At 32.9% G+C, this 5510-nt stretch overlaps 1 long non-coding RNA gene across 2 annotated transcripts; it reads left to right on the forward strand.

Moving 5' to 3' along the window:
- The first annotated feature begins 455 nt into the window (after positions 1-455).
- LOC132635967 (uncharacterized) lies at positions 456-4863 on the forward strand. Of its 2 annotated transcripts, none has more exons than XR_009580910.1 (4): positions 456-704; positions 1131-1202; positions 4540-4596; positions 4687-4863. It is a non-coding gene; the product is annotated as an uncharacterized LOC132635967 (long non-coding RNA). The 2 variants fall into 2 exon arrangements; XR_009580890.1 differs by having other exon boundaries at positions 457-704; positions 4540-4592; positions 4687-4861.
- The last annotated feature ends 647 nt before the right edge of the window (positions 4864-5510 follow it).

Here is a 5510-nt window from a genome sequence, read left to right on the forward strand (position 1 = left end):
AATAATACTAATTTTATGAACTGTATATGTAACTATACTTCGGTATGGTATTCGTTATTTTAGTATTTTCTTTATAAATATCAAATACCATACCGAATGCCAAAAAAATTTAATTGCATACCAAATACCGTATCAAATACCATAATATCAAAACCGCGATATAATTTTTTCGATTTTGGTATGGAAATAGGTATCTACGCACCCCCATTTACAACTAATATTGGAGATTTCTATACATGTCTTTAATTGTTTAACCATTCTTATTTAATTACCACGAGAACTCAAAATTAGTGAATACATATAATATTAGTTGTATATTCAATCAAACAGTTAGAACTAAAATATGTGATAAAAATAATATATTTAAGATAAATATATATGTAAATCATCCAATAAGTCTTCTAAAAGTAATTATAAAAAAAGGAATTAAACTTAGGATGTGAAAGTGCCACATCATACTCCTTAAAAAACAAAAAGAACTCCTATTCAGCAAACATACAAAGACCCATTTCAAGACCCATTTCATACGAAGACCCATTTCAAAGAGTTAACAAAACTTCCCATTTTGGCTCAGTCTTTTCTCAAAAATCAGTCCCATTTTGGTTAAAATTGGTTGAGTCCGCCCACTAATACATTGTGCTACCGAAAAATATGGAGAATTTCAGATATGGAGCGACATATATGGAAGAAAAAATAAATTGGCGGTAAGATTTTGTTGGGTTTCCCCCCTTTTACTTCTTTTTTGCTTAAGATTTTAGGGCTTCCTCCTTTCAATTCCTTTTTGGCTGCCCTTGAGGCAAAGAAAATTGGCGGTAAAACTTTAGGGTTCCCTCCTTTCAATTCCGAATATTGGCAATTTTAATACTTGGTATTTTTTCAAAGCTTGGAAAAAACTTTTGGTCGTGTTTGAGGCGAATCTATTCTTCTAATTTAGATCTTTACTAATTTTAAAATAGTCTGAACTAATTATACAGAGATTACTGTTGATTGTTACAGAGATTTGTGCGTTGGAACGAAATTTAGAGTTGTTGAAGTACTTATGTTGCGTTCACACATTGTGTAATTTCATTTGAATCTCCTTCGCACATTCTATTTATAGTATCAGTTAACAGTTTTTCATCGATTTGCAGTTTGAAGAAGACGGGGAAAGGAAGCGAGCGCTATTGGAAGAACATTCACATAGTGTTCAAGACTTTTTTGAGGTGTTTTGTTTAATCATATTGAGATCTAATTCTTTGTTATTGTAGTATTTAAAATAATAGTTTTTTTGTGTTCTGAAAGTATCTTAAAAGTTTTTTCTTTCATATCGTCTCTTCATATTTGTTTGTAGTCTAACTAGATGGTATATGTGCTCTTCTATGACCAATTCTTATACAAGAGATGCATAAAATTTGATATCATAATCTAGGTGTTGTCGATGCTTACCAATAAAAAAAAATGGAAAAGGTGACTCTAAAAGAACTTAAACATATATTCAAGCACATTTACCTCTAATGACGTTGTTGGTGCAGTTATGAATTCTTAAAAGGTTACTTACTTTGTTACCAATGTTCTTCAGAATTTTGAGGTCATAGAAACTTTAGGTAGATCTTGCAGGATGAATCCTGATTACATTGCAAGTGAGTATGACTTCGGGTGCTATAAACCTTGGATCCCATTTCAAAATAGTTAAGAGATATCCTCTAATGAACCAAAGACCTTCATAAAGAATTTTATAATAACTTTCAGTTATTTGGTGATCTGAATAAGTAGTAGTCAAGGCGAGCTAATCAAGATTATGGAAAGTGAAGAACTGATAAGTACCAGTAGGCGAGCTATTGACAATTTGAAACATAGTAGAAAATAAAATGTTGTATCCCTTAATCAAAACTTGCCAAAACTGTGGAAGATGTTGCATATTATCTTGTTAACAATTGCTGGATGTTGAGGCATGGTTTCTCTGATGACTAGTTTTTATATTGTTGCCTCCTTATTCTCCTATCTTAGGAGTTTAATTGGAGCATTGCCACTTCCCCACCCTTAATTGGCCGGGGGTTATATATAGGGGAAATAAAGAGAAAAAAGGAGGTGGGTGGGGCTTTTTTCTTCATGGTTGTTAAGAGCTTTATGCTTCTTTTGAAAATACTCAGCTGTTAATATCAACTTTGCGATTAGGAGAGATTAGATAATACACTGCAATTTTAAGAGTTATTAGATGGTGGTCCTCTCGGAATATTAGGCTGATCATGTCTGAATGTGACTGACAACATGAAATCACTAGAGACCTTTTCATAATCTTGTCTAAAACAAAACACTAATTTGTCTGAAAATTTGCCTTCAATGTTAAAGACCTGAATTGTACATATTTTAATGATTCAAAGAAGTATGTAAAGCTTTTCCTTTTGGTCTACGTTTATCATTAGAATGTCTGAAATGTTTCCCCCTTTTTTTTAATCTAGTCTCTTGAGTGTACTAAAAATTCTTCTGTATCTAAGGGACTGAACTCTTTACTGGTAGATATATTGCTTGTGATTCTTTAACTTCTCTATTAATATTCTTGTTTAATACTATAAATGATCCATGATAGTGATTCTTGTTGGGTTATGTGTTCTTTTTACCCTTTTTGTTGTCATGTTCTCTTCTACCAATATGTTCGTGTTGTATGAATGAGACTTTGAGGTTAGCAACTGGTTATGAGTTTCTGATAGATATGATCTTGAACAACCACTTTTAGATCTTTGCTTTAGATTTCTTTACTCTCTGTTTATGATTTTCAACTTCATGCTTGAATATATAGATTTTGTCTGATAAATTGAAGAAACAAAGTGTCAGTTACAGCAAGCTAATTACCTGCTAATTCTCAGTGTATTTCCTTTTTCCTTTTACTCCTTTTAAAAATTTATTTTAATCTCCTTATTATGTGTGTGCTCTAGAGAAAAATGAACTATGGGTACTCTGCAAGAGTTAGAATTTGACTAGTTGTGGATAATTATGTTGACAATCAGCCCACTGCTGTCTCTGATGTTGAGCACTCTATTTTTATTCCTTCTTACTTTTAGCATATTATGGTAAAACGCTGTATTTAGATCGCCTTCTGTCAGCCAGTGGAGCTTACTTTTCTGTTTAAGGAATTGAATCCTTGCTTGATGTAATTTGTGGTATGTTGCCGCTAGCTGTATCTCTGTTCAAATTAAGTCTGCATTTGTATGATTATGCTGCAGTGCAGTTTGGCATTCCTCCAGCTCTGTTTTGCTTTGTCTGCCTTGATTTCCATCTCATTGAAGTGTCTCTTGTTTATGCTTCGGAGGGTACCTCATTGAAGTGTCTCTTGTTTATGCTTCGGAGGGTACCTTTCAATCATTTTAGTTTCCTCCTCCCCTCCCTGCACCTGCTATACCTAAACCCATTCCTGTTTTGTCCCCGTCTGTTATCTGCTTATGTACCTCCTGCTGCTTGGCCTGCTGTGGCTCCCTGATTTGGTGCTCTTTACTTTTGTCCGCTGCTACTATTACTTGCTGCTGTTTTTCTGTGTCCCACTTTTCCCTCATTTTGGTCTTCTATTGGAGCAAAGGAGTTCCCTGTTGGTTTGAATTCATTTTGTGGCTGTTTGTTCTTTCTATGTGCAATCAGTGGTGCTTCACCCCTGTCCCTTCCTTGCATTTCAGCTACTGCTTTCCCAACTTTATGTGGCTGTATTGGGGGCTCTTGCCTTTCTCGTTCCCATTTTTGCAATCTCCTACATTGCTCTTTGTTATGGCCAAAACTCTTACAATGCTCGCATAGGATTGGTTGTCATTCATAGTCTATTCGTTGCTCTATAATTTCACCCACCTCATTCTCAAACATCACGAACTCTGGAATGAACTGTAAATTTTCCATCAATTTGTCAGTTAAGATTTGGTTTGGTTTGATTTGAGGAAAGTTTAAATGATGAATAATATTTTATGCTAATCTTCTCAAACTAATCTTTTACTAACACGAAGCTTAATGGGTTTATAGTCAATGTTAATTTCCTGTAAGCAACCAGCAAAGGAACTAACAACTAAGAAGATACATTAGTCATTCTTCTGAAACTTCGGAGTACGAAGTGCAAAATTTTGGCAATTCTTTGGCTCTGCAGTTTAGTTTGTGCAGCATTCTTTATTATTTATTTCTGTAGTGAAACTTCAAAGTGCATGTAGCATTTGTTTCCAGTAGTTGTTTCTGCAATTTATTTTTATGTCTGAAGAAACCAAATGGCCAATTCTGTACACAATAACTTAGGCGAACCAATTATTGGTTAACAAAAACTTATGGGAAATAGTGAGGTGTATCACGGACAAGTATTCCAATGGTACTTTGCTACTTTTAGAACATAGTTTTTGCATATTTGCTTTTGAAACTTTTCTTTTAATTTAGTCCCTTATGAACCACAGAGTTCCAATAATGATTACTCTATATGATTAATTCTCATTAGTTTTTAATAAAAGATGACATGCACTTGTTTGTTAGCTATTTAAAAATTGATGGGTCTATTTTTGGATGGTGTTTTCTGATTTGCCAGAGAATATTTCTTCGCAGGTTAACTTAATCAAGAACACCACAAATAATGGAGTTGACACACAAAAAAAGAAGTGAGTAAGTTTGGAAAAACATGGAAAACACTTGTAAATTTTTTCCATTTATTACATGCTTTTAATTCTATTTTTCTGTCTGATTCTTTTGCAGCACTTTTGAAGGGTGTGTGATACCAATTAGGAAAATAGAACAAATGATAGATAGGTGTGTTGGCACTTATTAAAAGTACTTTTGAAATATGTGATCTTAAACATATCATCGTTATTAGAAATATGAAAAGTTTAAAGTTTAAATTTTTCAAATAGAGAAAGCTATCACTATTTTTTGAAGTTTTAAAAACAAAAGAGCATCAGATAAATGAGAAAAATCGTATAACGTTATTGGTTCGTAAATTCTCTCTATGTAAACCTCTCTCTTTTCTTTCTTAACATCATCTAGGTGTTACACCAGTAATAATAGAATACAAGAGATAAACTTCAACTCCTAAATTAGTGATAATGATATAATATCATACTGTATGTAAGTTTGTCATTCAAATTGTATGACCTTAATCAGAAGGAACTAATTATGGTCTAATACAACACTATGTAGAAGATCAAAATACCGAGGTTGCCAAAATTAAGGTTATGTATTTGCTTAGAGGTTGCCAAAATTAAGGTTATGTATTTGCTTATTCTTTGCGAGTTATTTCCATTTGCTTCACCATTACACACGTTCTCTATTGCGACTTGCGTCATAATTTGAATATATATATATATATATATATATATATATATATATATATATATATATATATATAAATGATCGGACTAGATAAGCAAAGTAACTTGATTATCTTACTAGTCATGGAAACACAAGCTCTAGACGTATCGATATGTATTTTCACCAATGTCTGATCCCCAACTTTAGCTCAGGGAACAATATAAGGAACTCATTAGGCTATTACGATTCGTTTTTAAACTTGTTAAAAACGT

The sequence above is a fragment of the Lycium barbarum genome, chromosome 1, assembly GCF_019175385.1.
Source record: "Lycium barbarum isolate Lr01 chromosome 1, ASM1917538v2, whole genome shotgun sequence".
NCBI classification, from domain to species: Eukaryota; Viridiplantae; Streptophyta; class Magnoliopsida; order Solanales; family Solanaceae; genus Lycium; species Lycium barbarum.